The 16,690-nt window shown below is 43.3% G+C and overlaps 1 pseudogene; it reads left to right on the top strand.

The window, feature by feature from the left end:
- Positions 1–2,526: 2,526 nt before the first annotated feature.
- LOC142246612 (histone H1.01-like) lies at positions 2,527–3,088 on the top strand (annotated as a pseudogene).
- Positions 3,089–16,690: the final 13,602 nt, after the last annotated feature.

Genomic DNA, 16,690 nt, shown 5'->3' with positions numbered 1-16,690 from the left:
CTGGTAACTAAGGTAAACATCGGGTATGGTTACCCGATGTTTACATTAGTTACCAGTGGGAGCAGGGAGCCGCGCACACTGAGCGCTGGCTCCTTGCTCTCCTACCATAGCTACAGTACACATCGGGTTAATTAACCCGATGTGTAATGCAGCTACATGTTCAGAGAGCAGGGAGCCGCGCACACTGCTTAGCGCTGGCTCCTTGCTCTCCTAGCTGCTGTACACATCGGGTTAATTAACCCGATGTGTACAGCAGCTACATGTGCAGAGAGCCGGAGCCGGCAGCACAGGCAGCGTGAGAGCTGCAGAGGCTCGTAACTAAGGTAAATATCGGGTAACCACCTTGGTTACCCGATGTTTATCTTGGATACAGCTTACCTCAGCTGTCAGATGCCGGCTCCTGCTCGCTTCATTTGTCGCTCTCTCGCTGTCACACACAGCGATCTGTGTGTCACAGCGGGAGAGCGGCTTTGAAGAAAACGAACCAGGGCTGTGTGTAACGAGCAGCGATCTCGCAGCAGGGGCCAGATCGCTGCTCATTGTCACACACAGCGAGATCGCTAATGAGGTCACTGCTGCGTCACAAAAAGCGTGACTCAGCAGCGATCTCGGCAGCGAGCTCGCTGTGTGTGAAGCACCCCTAAGTGGCAACATTGGAAGTTTAAATAAAGTGTGGAAGGCTCACAGTAGGGAGCTAATTAAATTACCAATTCAAGGATATGAGCCCCCATGTTCCCTGCCTGGACAGTACCACAAGCCCCAGCAATCAGCCAACCAAACTGCCCTTGTGTTGCACTGGATCATCTGCAGATGCAGAGTTATAGATATATAAATGTATCTACAAAGCACAGATTGATATGGGTGTCTTCCCCCATGGTCCTGAATTGGAGGGGGAGAAAAGTGAACACACCAGAATGCTAAGACATATGCAATGATACTGGGCCCCTTCCCATATGTCTACGGTGAGAGACTGATAGTTATATACTCAGTGTCCAAGTTATATAAGACATATGTAGTGAGATTGGGCCCCTTCCCATATGTCAGTGGAGAGAGACTGAGTGTTATATACTCAGTGTCCATGTTATACAGTATTAGACATATGTAGTGAGACTGGGCCCCTTCCCATATGTCAGTGAAGAGAGACTGAGCGTTATACCGTGTGTCCACCTATATCCTATCCACCGCCATTAACTAGCGGCAGTTATAGGCATAGAAGTGGTGTCTAGGTATAGTAAAGTAGCCATGCGCTACGCAATGCAACTACCTATAGCGCCACCTGGTGGAAAACAACGGAGTTAGCATTACATATTAGACATATGTAGTGAGTCTGGGCCCCTTCCCATATGTCAGCAGAGAGAGACTGCATATGTCAGCAGAGTGCTCCATTAGTCCGTGTTTCGCAACGTCTATGTTTTGGAGATTGCGACCATACGTACGTACTTTTTACACGTTCTAATCCTAGATTTTATGTATGCAAGGTGTCGATTCGTATTGAATTGATGATGCCCTACAACTTTGTAATTCACTTTTTTTTCTCTATCTCGTTCTGTTTTTGAGATAAAAATGCTAACTCCGTTGTTTTCCACCAAGTGGCAATGTAGGTGGTTTCATTGCATCGCGCATGGCTACTTTACTATACCTAGACACCACTTCTATGCCTATAGCTGCCGCCGTTCTCAAGTTAATGGCGGTGGACAGGATATGGGTGGACACACTGTATACTGAGTGTCCATGTTATATGTTTGACAGCTTTAAGGAGTAAAATAACTGCTCTATACTGTACATCATGCATACATCATTCTGCTGCCACTCCTGAGTGATACTTCAGATCATTCTCATCTCGCCTCATGGCAGGTTTGTCCCTCCTATGTCCATATATTTATAGTTCCCAACAAGTCACTACTGCTTTTGGGGCACCAATCTAATATCTTCAGGAATTGTTCCTATCCTCCTTAGTAAATGCTATGCAACTTATTATCCATTCTTCTTCAATGGGCAGTTTCTCTTCAGCAGCATTCTCCCAGCACTATAGTTGCTGGAACTTCCATTTTCACCTCCCTGCATGCATTGCATCTCAACTGAGAGCCTTATTCTCTTTTATGCCTGTCTGCAGTTTGCTTGTTCAGCTTAAAGGATCCGGAGGAGCCGCTGTCCTTCACCTGGAGCAGGGTGCCCTTGGTGACCAGGGACTTGGTGGCCAGCTTCAGGCAGCTGTTGTTATTCTTCTCCACATCGTATCCTTTGGCAGCCACAGCCTTCTTCAGGGCAGCCAGAGACACCCCACTGCGCTCCTTGGAGGCGGACACGGCTTTCACCAGCAGCTCAGACACTTTGGGACCAGAGGGTTTGCTGCTTTTCTTGGCGCCTCCTGCGGCAGATTTCTTCGGCGCCTTTTTAGATTTGGCGGCCGGTTTGGAGGGAGGACCAGCGGCGGGCACGGTCTCTGCCATCCTGAGATGCACAAGTAAAACTCAAAATTGTGTTTTTCCTCCAAAAGAATTTTGAGTTTTACTTGTGCATCACAGGATGGCAGAGACCGCGCTCGCCGCCGCTCCTCCCTCCAAACCAGCCGCCAAATCTAAAAAGGCGCCGAAGAAATCTGCCGCAGGAGGCGCCAAGAAAAGCAGCAAACCCTCCGGTCCCAAAGTGTCCGAGCTGCTGGTGAAAGCCGTGTCCGCCTCCAAGGAGCGCAGTGAGGTGTCTCTGGCTGCCCTGAAGAAGGTTGTGGCCGCTGGAGGATACGATGTGGAGAAGAATAACAACAGCCGCCTGAAGCTGGCCATCAAGTCTCTGGTCACCAAGGGCACCCTGCTCCAGGTGAAGTGCAGCGGCGCCTCCGGATCCTTCAAGCTGAACAAGGAAACTAAAGCCAAAGCTGCCAAGAAGAAGCCGGCAGCCAAGAAAGCGGCCAAATCCCCGAAGAAGCCCAAGAAGGCTCCGGCTGCCACCAAGAAGAGCCTGAAAAAGGCCAAAGAAGCCCGCAGCAGCCGCGACCAAAAAAGCCGTAAAGAGCTGTCTCCAGTATGACAGCAGCAGCAATGAGACAAAAACCCTCCTCACTTCTTTTTTGGTGTTGCTGTTGCTATAGATGGATTACACTAGGCAAAAGCTAGGGAGAAGAGATTTTTGAGAGGCTTTGGGGGGAAAGAGAACATAATTTTTAAATACATTTTTTGCAGATTGTCAATTCCTCAAACTACCAAATAAGATAATACTACGGGGAAGATTTAAACATTTTCTACTTGGTTCAACAAAGCTAAATCCGCATGGGAAACATTGTATTTATTTCTATTGAAAACCCCAAATATAAGTTACAGATACTTCAGCCGCTGACATGAGTTGATTTCCTCTGTCGTGTTATATATGTTGTGTTATGAAATACTTTATGTGGGTTTATTGCATTTCCTGAGGAATCATTTTTGAATTTCAAGAATGCGAAATTATCAATGTCAACTTAGCAGCCATCAATACACCTATTTACAGCTTCCTCGATGTGGCTTTATTCTGACATGTTGTCTTTTTACGGTGCATTGAACTTGCAGCTGTATAAATTATTGAATCTTTGCAAGTTGTGGTTGTCAATCATAGTATGTAATACAGATAAAGCCTTTCTCGTCTTCAGCGATCATGGGGCTGATGACATGATGGGTTGTGGTGAATGAGAAGACTTGCAGAGATGGAATATAGTTAAAGTAAGGGTGGATTTTGGGGGGGGGGTGCCCAGCATGGTAGCAGTACGGGGGTGAAGAATGTGTAATTGCTAAAGTACTTAAGCAAAATTATCAGCTTTGCAGGTGAATAGAGCTAAATTTTAATTTCAGCCAACTTACTAAAGGCAACAGCTGAAGGGAGAAAATGAAGTTTTTTTCTCCCTGCAGCTGCACGTTTACAGTCATTAGGTCGGCACAGGGAGCGATTACTGTCACCACTTACTACACAGTGAACGTGTTACGATTAGTTGAGCACTATGTCCACACTGCAATGTGTGTCTGTAGAGCTGGCTGTCAATCAAAGAGTCAAGGAGAGAATAGAATTTAATCGCATTACTAAAATTAAGATTTTAATGGCTAACCTTTTTACTGCTAGTTAATTAAGTTTTTGAGATGTGAAAGATTGCTTAAAAAAATACATGATTTTTGGAAAATGATACTATAAGCATCATTCCATAGCCACCCAGTGGTTGTAATGTGAATGCCAATTACCAGCACATTGTGATTTTTTTTTTTATTAAATATTGGAGCTCTTCTCCAAATTCAAGCAAAGGTAAGAGTGGACAAACCCTAACGCATAAGTAGATACTAATGTTATAAAGGAAAGACGATCAGTAGACTTTGCAGGAGGTTTAAGGTTATTCCGCTCTCTAAGAAAAGGGGCCTTAAAGTATATTGACTACAAATGAGTAATCAGCAATATCAATTTTTTTATAAAAACTTTTAAAAATTTGGGATTCTGATGAATCTGAAATCTTCTGATTTCAATACACACATCCAAACCAATGGCATTAAGGCCATGTGCGCACGCTGCGGATTTGCCGCAGATTTGCTGCAGAAAATGTGTCTAACATTTCTGCAGTCATTCCCCAGCAAAACCTATGGGTATAAAAAAATGCTGTGTGCACACTGCTTTTATTATACCTGCGGAATTACCCACGGAATTTCCGCTGCGGAATTAATGAGCATGTCACTTCTTTTCCGCAGGTACCTGCGGTTTTTGCCATAGATAATGGTAAAAAAACTGCAGGGACAAACCCGCGGAAAAACTGCAGAAAAACCGCAGCAAAACACAACAAATCGCGGCAAAAACGTGGGTGCGGTATTCTGCCAGAGGGTGAAGATTTTTCTTAAGAAAATTCCATTTTCTAGTGGGCACATAGCCTAAAAAAAGAAAAGGCCAGGATGGCCTTAAGGAGTTTAAATAGATAAATATATATATACGGTATATATGTTTTAACTTCTTCATAGTCAATTTTTAAGAAGCGTTGTAAACTAAGAATCATTGCTCAATTTCTGGTTACTCAGGAACTACCCTTATGTATCAAAGTCCAGTGTGCCATTGAGATATTCCTATCACTAATGTGATATCATTCTACCAGTTAAAATAAAAATCACCCCCTTTCACATATACCATCACTATTTGTAGACCAGGACTTATTCCCAAAAATTCCACAGTTGTTACGTGTATATATATAAAGCAAATTATAACTAGTGATGACTGATGAGCAGGCACTACCATGCTCAGGTGCTCTGTACTGGTAACTAGTGATCAGTGAGCACTACCATTCTTGGGTGCTCTGTACTGGTAACTAGTGATGAGCGGGCACTACCATTCTTGGGTGCTTGGTACTCATAACTAGTGATGAGTGAGCACTACCATGCTCGGGTGCGAAGTACTCATAACTAGTGATGAGTGAGCACTACCATGCTCGGGTGTTCAGTGCTCGTAACTAGTGATGAGCGAGCCCTACCATGCTTGGTAATCGTAACTAGTGATGAGCAGGCACTACCATGTTGGGGTGCTCGGTACTGGTAACTAGTGATCAGTGAGCACTACCATTCTTGGGTGCTAGGTACTCATAACTAGTGATAAGTGAGCACTACCATGCTCAGGTGCTCGGTAGTCGTAACTAGTGATGAGTGAGCACTACCATGCTCGGGTGCTCAGTGCTCGTAACTAGTGATGAGCGAGCCCTACCATGCTCGGTAATAGTAACTAGTGATGAGCAGGCACTACCATGTTCGGGTGCTCGGCACTCGTAACTAGTGATGAGCGGGCACTACCATGCTCAGGTGCTCAGTACTCGTAACTAGTGATGAGCGGGCACTACCATGCTCAAGTGCTCGGTACTCGTAACTAGTGATGCGCGAGCACTACCATGTTCGGGTGCTTAGTACTCAAAACTAGTGATGAGCAAGCACTACCATGCTCGGGTGCTCGGTACTCGTAATTAGTGATGAGCGGGCACTACCATGCTCGGGTGCTCGGTACTCATAACTAGTGATGAGCTTGCACTACCATGCTTGGGTGCTCAGTACTCGTAACTAGTGATCACCGGGCACTACCATGCTTGGGTGCTTGGGTGCTCGGTACTCGTAACAAGCAGTTGGAGGCTTGGATGAGCATGACTTATGTACCAAGTATAATAGAAGTCAATGGGGAATCGAAGAAATTTTCCAGAAGATTTTTCAAAAAAAGGCTCGAGTTCCCCATTGACTTCCAATATACTCGGTAGCCGAGTCGATGCCGTCCGAGCAACCAGCTACTTGTTATGACAACGAAGCACTCAAGCATGGTAGTGCTCACTCATCACTAGTTACGAGTACTGAGCACCCTAGTGTAGTCTGTCACACTAATTGACGTCCCTATCGTATAACCCTCCCAACACGTTTTGTTGAGATGAGACTACAAAGGGTCTCTTAAGGTCTAATTGCCGATTACAAATTATCTAGAATGTCGTGTGTGCACACGAGGAAGATAATAATTGATTTGATCAATTACGACTCTCTCTATCACGAATGGCGCAAACAACTCAATTCTTTATTTCCAGACAAAGCCTTTATAGGACTAGGAAGTAAAGGGTGTAAACAAAAGTATAGTTCAATCAAGTATCGCATGTCGGGCTCAGGACGTATAGGAATTTGCATAGTCTCTGCTGGATTGGTCAGTCCAAACTCCATCTGTTTTCCATATGGTATTCATTAGTTGGACAGGATGCAGCAGACATCTTTAAGTTACATGTGCTGGTATATTGTATTAGGAAAATCACTGAATATGCAGTATATATATATATATATATATATATATATATATATATATATATATGTGTTAGTAAGAAACAAAAGCATTCATAGATATGTGTGTAAAGCCTGCCTTACACGCTGCAATGTATCTTACGATGTGTCGGCGGGGTCACGTCGTAAGTGACGCACATCCGGCATTGTAAGTATATTGCAGTGTGTAACTGCTACGTGCGATTGAACGTTAAAACGTTCATCACATACACATCGTACCTGTCTCTAGAATTGCACGTTAGATTGTTCATCGTACCCGGGGTAGTACACATCGCAGTGTGTGACACCCCGGGAACGATGAACAGATCTTACCTGCGTCCTGCGGCTCCCGGCCCACAATATGGAAGGAAGGAGGTGGGCGGGATGTTTACATCCCATTTAGCTCCGCCCCTCCGCTTTTATTGGCCGGCTGCCGTCTGACGTCGCTGTGACGCCGAACGTCCCTCCCCCTCCAGGAAGTGGTCGTTCGCCGCCCACAGCGATGTCGTATGGACGGGACAGTACGTGTGACGGGGGTTACTCGTATGTGTGGCACGTTCAACAATTTGAACGTGCCACACATACGATGGAGACGTTGCAAATCGCATACGAAATCATATGCGAAATTGCAATGTGTAAGGCAGGCTTTAGGTTACATCAACTAAACTACATACCTAAGTCTATGAAATGGCTGAATTGAGTATTTTTGGTTACTCAATTCTTATCCTCAACAGTTTCATCCACCATTTATGGTGGGACTCCTCAGGCTAGATATTATTAAAGTGTAATGAAGCCTCTAGTTTATGGGTACTTAAATTCATACAGGGAATAAGGGGGCTTAATCTTTTTGTCAAAACCACCCCAAAGTACTGTGCAGCAAACCATGTGGTGTTCTTACTAGTTACGGTATTTTTCGTTTTATAAGATGCACCGGATTATAAGACGCACCCCAACTTTAGAGGAGGAAAATAGAAAAAAATCATTTTTAATGTTAAAATGAGGGTCTGTGTTATGATTCTAGTGCGTCGTAATCCTAATGCTTGCCAGGGGGGAGCTGCAGTGGTTGAGTGGCTCAGGAAGGTCACAAGAGGCAGGGTAGGCAAAGCTGTGGGCTCAGAGGAGGGGGTGTTGTGGCTAAGTAGGGTCGGCCATACTGCAGGCTTGGAGGTGTCACGGCGGTGGGTACCATTGATCTGCTGGCGGGCTGCAGGGGTGTCACTATAGTGGAGTGACTCAGGAGGGTCACGGGTGTCCCGGCGGTGGGTGCCATTGATCTGACTGCAGACTCGATTGAATCACCCGCGGTGATTAGATGGACTTCACGAAAATAGCAGTAAAGGTGGAGCGTGTGCAGATAGGACTCCGTGGATATTTCTTTTAACTCAATCTGTGCACACATGGCCTTCGCGGCCTTTTTTTTTAAGTCCATTGCATCAACTGCAGGCAATTCAATGTAGCTTGCAGTCAGATCAATGCACCCACCGTCGAGACACCCCGTCCTGTGACCCTCCTGAGCCGCTCCGCTGATCCTACTAGCCCCTCAGTATCGCCAAGCCTGCCTCCTACGACCCAGCTCCACCATCACCGCCCCGGTAAGCCATATCTGGATTTTAAGACGCACCCCTATTTTACCACCAGTTTTTTGGGGAAAAAGTCCATATTATAATCCAGAAAATATGGTATAACATTAAAAAACACCATATATGCCAACAGCACTCTTTTTATTAAGTGAATACATTTTATTACAAATTTTAAAATAAATATGATTCCGTATTGTTGATGTCTGAATCAATATTATTTATTTATTTATGTTTTTATATAATTTATATTTTTTTGCTTTTTTTAATTTTTGTTATTTTCTTTGTTGAAATTAAGTAAAGTATAGCTTGTAAATAGAAATAATGAAAAAAAAGAATTTAATAAGCAGAATTTAAACAAAAAGGCTCATGCTTTAACGGAAGGTATGAGAATGATATTGAACGTCCAGAAGAGACCTTGCCCAGAAGAGCTTATAATCTAAGTGGTGCAGAGGGAGATACCCGACTCCGCAGGAATAAGCTTGCATTAATTAAAAGTGCAAGTCAGTCAGGTCAAGTGTATCCGAGCTGGTGTTGTAAACATAACAAATTTAATACAAGATTTATCAGGAGAAACAGAGAGAGCAGAATGTCAATCAATAATGACTGTTTCAATATTTTCAGGTGCTCGTCCTGATTTATTCCGGGATATCTATTTTTATGGTGTTAAGTTTTTATTTTCAGTGGATTCTGATACTTGTGATAAACTTGTGTTGCATCAAAACTTTGAAAAACATTAATTATCTGCCATTTAGAGGGGAAAAATCCAGCATAATTCTGGGATATCAATTATAGATGACAACCTCAACCCATTCCAAATTAAAGGCACAACACACATGTAAAGTACCCAAACTCCATTACGGGTGATCTTTTTTTCATAGGCTTTATAATCTAGGTATTTGTGGTTTGAAGAGGAATGGTTGGCTCCCCTCACTTAACTAGTTTATTAAAGAATTAATGAAACAATTCAATTAACATAATTCAAGAACATCCTTTTTAAGTCTTAACATTTTGCATAGTTCGTAGTGTAGGTGCATATGTTGTGTCCGTGTGTCGGCGTGTGTGTGTTCCTGGTGCTGTCCGTGTGACATGGAGCACATGATAGCACATGGATAGCATGAACGTATATACTTACCTGTCTCCGACACTGCTGTCACCAGCGCTGCTGTTGCTTCTGGATCCACAGTCAGTGCAGTGAATATTCATGAGGCATAATGAGCCAAAAGCAACAGCAGCGCTGGAAACTGCAGCACCAGAGACAGGTAAGTATAAAAATTATTTTTTTTAAGTGACATGCTTTCTCTGGTACGTATCACACTGATATCACACGGATCACATCAGTGTGCGGTCCGTGTGACCCCCGTGCTGCCAGCAGAAAATGGACATGCTGTATCACAGTGTGGAGCATATGAACATGCATTTACTTCCCATGGATACACAATCCGTGTCACATGTGCGCAACCCAATGAATTTAATGGGTCAGTTTCTCTGGTACGCCTGAAAACACACATACCGGAAACATAGACCTGTGAAGGAGGCCTCACGCTGTGTGCCAGTTGAGTTTTTTGTTGCAGATTTGGTGCAGTTTATGGTGCAGATTGTTGCCCAAATCTACATTGTACACATTGGCACAAATGACAAAGTTAGAGGTAGGTGGAAGGTCCTTAAAGATGATTTCAGAGAATTAGGTTGTAAGCTTAAAGCATGGACCTCAAAGGTGGTATTTTCGGAAATACTACCTGTGCCACGAGCCACACCAGAGAGGCAAAGAGAGATCAGGGAGGTTAACAGGTGGCTCAGGAATTGGTGTAGGAAAGAGGGTTTTGGGTTCCTGGAGAATTGGGCCGACTTTTCAGTTGGCTACAGATTCTATGCTAGGGATGGGCTGCATCTTAATGGGGAAGGTGCAGCTCTGCTGGGGCAGAAAATGGCTAGAAGGTTGGAGGAGTGTTTAAACTAGGAATGGGGGGCGAGGGTATTCACTTTATAGAAGGGGAATGTAGTGCAGATAGTGACCAGGGCACAAGTAATGAAATTGGGGGTGGTACGGGGGGAAGGGTTAGGACAGTTAATACAGTAAGCAGGAATACAGGTACAGAGTCATACGTAACGTGCATGTACACTAATGCCCGAAGCCTCACAAATAAGGTGGAGGAATTAGAATTAATATTGTTGGAAGAAAATGATGATATAGTGGGGATATCAGAGACATGGCTGGATGAGAGCTATGACTGGGCTGTTAATTTACAGGGTTATAGCCTATTCAGGAATGACCGTACAAATAAGCGAGAGGGAGGTGTGTGTCTATATGTAAAATCATCCTTAAAACCCATCCTGCGTGACAACATATGTGAGGGTACTGAGAATGTAGAGTCCCTATGGGTGGAGATAAGGGGGGGGAGAATGAATAATAAAATACTGATAGGGGTGTGTTATAAGACGCCGAATATTATGGAAGAGGTAGAGAATCTACTCATAAAGCAAATTGATAAAGCAGCGAGTCTCGGAGAGGTAATTATTATGGGGGACTTTAACTATCCTGATATAAATTGGGGAACAGAAACTTGCAGTTCCAGCAAAGGAAATAGATTTTTGATAACAATGAATGATAATTACCTTTCACAAATGGTACAGGACTCCACAAGAGGGGGAGCACTACTAGACCTTGTACTAACCAATAGGCCAGACCGCATATCAAATATACAAGTTGGGGGTTACTTGGGGAATAGTGATCACAAAATAATAAGTTTTCATGTATTCTTTAGTAAGATGTCTAGTAGAGGGGCTACAAGGACACTAAACTTCAGGAAAGCAAATTTTAAACGGTTGAGAGATGATCTTAGTGCAATAAACTGGGATGATGTACTAAGTAATAAAAGTACACAAAGCAAATGGGAGACTTTTATGAGCATCCTGAGTAGGGCTTGTGCAGAAAATATACCCTATGGGAACAAACATGCTAGAAATAGGAGGAAACCCCTATGGCTAAATAGAGCTGTAAGGGAAGCAATAAAAGAAAAACAGAAAGCCTTAAAAGAATTAAAGAGGGTAGGTAGTGATGAGGCATTATATAATTATAGAAAAGTAAATAAAATATGTAAAAAGCAAATTAAGTTAGCTAAGTTTGAGACAGAGAGACTCATTGCGAGAGAAAGTAAAAATAATCCTAAAATATTCTTTAACTATATAAACAGTAAAAAACTGAAAAGCGATAGTGTTGGCCCCCTTAAAAATAGTCTTGGTGAAATGGTGGAAGGGGATGAGGGTAAAGCCAAACTGCTGAATGACTTTTTTTCTACGGTTTTTATACAAGAAAATGCCATGGCAGATGACATGACCAGTGATGCCATAAATTCACCCTTGAATATTACCTGCTTAACCCAGCAGGAAGTACGCCGCCGCCTCGAAATCACTAAGGTTGACAAATCTCCGGGCCCGGATGGCATACACCCCAGAGTACTACAGGAATTGAGTTCTGTGATAGTGTCACGCTCCCCGGGTCCCCTGTGCTGCCCTCCGGCTCACCTGTCACGCTCCCCGCTCTCCAGCACCCCTTGCCAGCGCGTCCCCAGCGTCCTGGTCCCCGCACCCGGCGTCCGTCGGCTTCACAGCCCCATCCTGGCCCTGCTGCTTCCTCCTCGCAGCTTCCTGCTCTGGCTTCTGGCACTCGGGCAGCGCGCATGCGCATTAGGGCGCGCGCGCGGTCATTGACCCTTTCTTAAAGGGCCAGCGTCCATTAACAGGAAATGATGCAAAACAGGTACAGGGTATAAAGGGGGTTTATGTCCAAGGGGGCGGGGCCTGATCTTCGTGTTTCTTAAGCTAGGAGTCAGGTCTCCTGGTGTATATGTGTATATACTCACCTATCTCTCTTGTAGAGCCGTGCCTGCCTCGCCATCCGGTCCAGACCGAATCCCGAACCCCGAACGCAGTCCATCTGCCATCCTGACAGTCCGTACCATCTCGGATCCCTGCGGTGACCTGTCATCTCGCTCCAAAGGTTCCGGAGCCCGCCTGACATCTTCTCGGCTTCCGAACCTGAGCTGCGTCACCCGGACTACCACCAGTGACTCCGTAGTCCCAGGGACTTCTCCGTTATACTCCTGTGCACGGACTGTTCTGCTGCCTATAGTGCTCCAGCTACCGGACCCCTTACCACCATCTAGGAGTTCGGCCCAGTGGATCCACCTCCTGGGTCTGCCCGTCCACCTGGCCCTGACAGATAGATAGACCATTATTTTTAATCTTCTCAGATTCCTTAATAACAGGGTCGGTACCGCAGGACTGGCGCATAGCAAATGTGGTGCCAATATTCAAAAAGGGGACAAAAACTGAGCCGGGAAATTATAGGCCGGTAAGTTTAACCTCTACGGTTGGTAAAATCCTTGAGGGTTTCTTGAGAGATGCTATACTGGAGTATCTCAAGAAAAATAACCTTATGACAGAGTATCAACATGGGTTTATGAGGGATCGATCCTGTCAAACTAATTTGATCAGCTTCTATGAAGAGGTAAGTTCAAGCCTGGACCAGGGAAATGCAGTGGATGTTGTGTATATGGACTTTTCAAAAGCTTTTGATACGGTGCCACACAAAAGGTTGGTACATAAATTGAGAATAATGGGGATAGGGGAAAATATGTGTAACTGGGTTAAAAACTGGCTCAGTGATAGGAAACAAAGGGTGATTATTAATGGTACGTACTCGGACTGGGTCTCAGTTCATAGTGGGGTACCACAGGGGTCAGTATTGGGCCCGCTTCTTTTCAACATATTTATAAATGACCTTGTTGGGGGCATGCGGAGTAGAATTTCAATATTTGCAGATGATACTAAACTCTGCAGGGTAATCAATACAGAGGAGGATAATTTTATATTACAGGGAGATTTATGTAACTTGGAGGATTGGGCTGAGAAGTGGCAATTGAAGTTTAATGTAGATAAATGTAAGGTCATGCACTTGGGTAGAGGAAATAACATTTATGATTATGTACTTAATTGTAGAACACTGGGTAAAACAGACACAGAAAAAGACTTGGGTGTATGGGTGGATGGTAAACTTCACTTTAGTGGACAGTGTCAGGCAGCTGCTGCCAGGGCTAATAAAATAATGGGATGTATTAAAAGAGGTATAAGTGTTCATGAAAAAAATATAGTTCTACCTCTGTACAAGTCACTAGTGCGACCGCACTTAGAATACTGTGTACAATTCTGCTCACCGATATATAAGAAGGACATAGCTGAACTGGAGAGGGTGCAGAGAAGAGCCACCAAGATTATTAGAGGAATGGGTGGGCTGCAATACCAAGACAGGTTATTAAACTTGGGGTTATTTAGTTTGGAAAAACAAAGGCTTAGGGGGGATCTAATCACAATGTATAAATATATGAGGGGACAGTACAGAGACCTTTCCAAAGATCTTTTTACACCTAGGCCTGCGACTGGAACACGGGGGCATCCGCTACGTCTTGAGGAAAGAAGGTTTAATCATAATCACAGACGAGGATTCTTTACTGTACGAGCAGTGAGACTATGGAACTCTCTGCCGCATGATGTTGTAATGAGTGATTCACTACTAACATTTAAGCAGAGCCTGGATGCCTTTCTTGAAAAATTTAATATTACCAGTTATGTATATTAGATTTTATGACAGGGTATTGATCCAGGGAACTAGTCTGATTGCCGGATGTGGAGTCAGGAAGGAAATTTTTTCCCCATTGGAACTTGTTTGCCACATTGGGGTTTTTTTTGCCTTCCTCTGGATCAACATGTTAGGCTACGGGTTGAACTAGATGGACTTAGAGTCTCCCTTCAACCTTAAAAACTATGATACTATGATACTATGATACATGTCTATCCTTATGCCAGCAAAGTCTATGAAAATCCTGACTGGTTGTGCACATGTTGCTTCTTTTTTTCTTGCAGTTTTGTGAGCAGAAAAAATCTGCAGCAGGTCAATTCTTAGTGCGTTTTTTATGTCTTTTTTTTATGAAAATTTTGTTGCATAATTTGGTATATCATCTTGTATATTGCTCTTTGCAATTTCTTTATATTTTTTTTATAGTATATTTCTTTGCTCTCTCCTTGTTCTATAATTATAACATCGTGGTAGTGGTGATCCCTATGTGGGAACTGATGCCCTCCACCCATTTTCTCTGATCCTCTATTATTCCTATGTAAACTGATAACTGGGTGTAAACAGCTGGGGGGCATGTCATTCCATTACCCAATCAATGCTCTTAGTCGCACTATATAGACACACCCCCTTGAAAATAAAACCACCCAGTTTCCAATTTAGTCATAAGTTAAAGGAGACATAACAAAGGACCAACAAATCACCAAATATTTGGAAAAAATGCTCCAAAATTGTTGGGTTTTAGTAAATGCAAAAATTTTGTAAAACTAAGAAGTGAAGGGATGGCAGTATGGCTTGTAGACCTTGCATATCTTGACATGTTTTTGAGCTCTAGGAAAGGTCTCTTTCACACGTCCGTGTCTCCGGTACGTGTTAGGTCCATTTCCTCACGTACCGGAGACATGGCCACACGTAGACTCATTAAAATCAATGGGTCTGCGCTCACGTGCGTATTCTGCCATGGACCGTGTGTACATGTGTGGAGCATACGTATGCCCGTGTGCTCCACACATAGACATGTCCGTTTTTCTCCAGCAGCACGGGTGTCCCACGGAACGCAAACGGACCACACAGAGGTGTTCAGTGTGACACGCACCGGAGAAAACACACTTGTCTGTAAAAAAAAAATAACAAAACTTTACTCACCTTCTCCAGTCCTGCTGTCTCTGCCGCTGCTGTCACTTGCTTCTGACCGCCGCTCATTATGCTCATTGCATATTCACTTCACTGCGGACCGGAAGCAGCAGCAGCGGGGAGTCGGCAGGACCGTAGACCAAAGATCAGCACCACGGACAGCGACGCCAGGGACAGGTGAGCAGAAAGTTCCCGTTCTCCGTGTGTTATCACGGATAACACACGGAGAACACACGTGTGCCATAAAAACGGCACACGGAGGACAATACGCACCTTTGACACATCCGTGAAAAACGCGTGTGGTTTTCACGGACGTGTGAAAGAGGCTTAAGGAAAGCGGGAGAAAAACAATCTTTAGATGAAGGTTATTATTTTTTTTCATGAAGTCTTGGCAGCCTTGTAGCTTTGCAGTGCTGGTTTATAGGCTACAATGAAATGTTGCATGTCGTTGCAGCAGTTACCAAAATTGTTGCCAATTATCATAAATCCCTTAGGCAATGCCCTTACAATGAAAAAATAAAAACAAAACGTCATAATTAGAAAAAATATAAAAAAAATACTGTTTTTCCTACTTTGTGTATGTATCAAACAACATAGAAACACTTTGTTTTCTGATCTTGAACTTCTATTCTTTTTCATGAATTTACATACTTCTTGCTAATTGAATGTTTTGTTTACTAAATAAAAACCAGAAGACAAATGGCTGGAAGTGCGAAGGATCAGACTTGATTTTATGTGAATAAGAATTGTAACTGGAAGGAAATTTGGGACAAAATTACTTAATTTTCCTCTGCATTAGAGCAATAAATACAACCATGTTGCAAATACGACTTTCTGCTTAGACGTACTTGTATTGTTGATATAATATACGTGTATATGGGACCGTTACCCTAATTGTGTACAGTTGTTTTGTCAGCAACATTACTCGTAATTGAAAAACACTCTTGAATTTTAAAGGAAGGTTTTCATTTAGGTTTAACTACGATCATAATTACGAAATCTCATAGGCATAAACATATCAGTGCAAATATTATGCTAGATGTGTACGCGCTTCCCTGGTTTGACTTTGCTCGGTATTTATGGTTTAAATAGGAAAAAAAAAAATATTTTATATTTTCAGAATCTGTGGCTTATACTGCCATCTATAGGGCAGTGAAGGATTAGCAGAAAATGATGATATAGGATTCGTCTGGCAAAACGCACAATTCCGTAAAACAATGAAGGTGTTTTATAGCAATTAGAGAATCATCTTTAAATATTCCAGAAATAAATTAGGGCTCAAAGCTTTAATTAATTTACTATGTTTTAAAAAAAAATACACCAATTTTAGGGCTCAGTGGTGACTTAAAAAATAAATGCGACCATTTCTTAGGGAAATAATTCATCTGTAATAAAATACATGTTCCCATAAATAACTTGTGATGTCAAATATATAATATATTAGCTGTAGTACCCAGCATTGCCCAGGATAGTAACTGTCTCTCTGTCTCTCTCCCACTCTCTCACTCTCCCTCACTGTTTGTCTCTTTCTGTCTCTCTCTGTCTTTTTCTCTGTCTCCCTCCATCAATCTGTCTCTCTC

The sequence above is a fragment of the Anomaloglossus baeobatrachus genome, chromosome 7 (assembly GCF_048569485.1).
Source record: "Anomaloglossus baeobatrachus isolate aAnoBae1 chromosome 7, aAnoBae1.hap1, whole genome shotgun sequence".
In the NCBI taxonomy this organism is placed as follows: domain Eukaryota; kingdom Metazoa; phylum Chordata; class Amphibia; order Anura; family Aromobatidae; genus Anomaloglossus; species Anomaloglossus baeobatrachus.
The sequence above is the reverse complement of the archived record's forward strand: the minus strand, read 5'-3'. Positions and strand labels throughout refer to the sequence as shown.